This window comes from Halyomorpha halys, unplaced genomic scaffold (genome assembly GCF_000696795.3).
Source record: "Halyomorpha halys isolate HHAL.00 unplaced genomic scaffold, Hhal_1.1 Scaffold6.1, whole genome shotgun sequence".
NCBI lineage: Eukaryota > Metazoa > Arthropoda > Insecta > Hemiptera > Pentatomidae > Halyomorpha > Halyomorpha halys.
This window is the reverse complement of record NW_027111275.1, coordinates 137,398-138,041: the sequence shown is the minus strand read 5'-3', so window position 1 is coordinate 138,041 and position 644 is coordinate 137,398.

Here is a 644-nt window from a genome sequence, read left to right as displayed (position 1 = left end):
ATGGAAATGAGTAATCAATCTCAACTGTCTAAATATTACAATTCATTTTCAATAAGAATCAGCATTTTAATTTTTATTTTAGTATTAGCTACATATATATATATTTGAATATTTTTAGAAAAAAAACTAAGTTATTTCATTTAATTAAAAAAAAAAAAGGTTATTGAGGAAGATAGATGAAAAAAAAAAATGATCTAGTTGGCAGTAGAAACTTAGAGAAATATTATAACTTATTTTATGCATTGTTCTTACACTCATCATATATAACAAAAGATCTTATATTATATATGATATATCTTGTTGAAAAAGAAATAGTTCAAAAATTGAGCTGGCAAGAAGGGATACAAATAAAGCTTTTAGAAGAAAAAATAAATGTCTGCTGTCGTCAGTCTTTACTTATGTGCAATGAATTTAAAAAGTTATAAACGGGTATCACCTGCGTATGTTTAAATTTCTGAGAGAATTATGACTACTATTGATTTATGATTTGATATAAGTTAATTGATCAGTTTGCATTTGTTATTGGTTACGTCACATAATTAGTCTGGTCTTTTTTAAAACCCGGAGATAATAGAAAATTAGGTTAAGATGGAACAACACCGAAGGTAGCCAAATTTGCAGATACGTCAATTCGGCTTTAAACC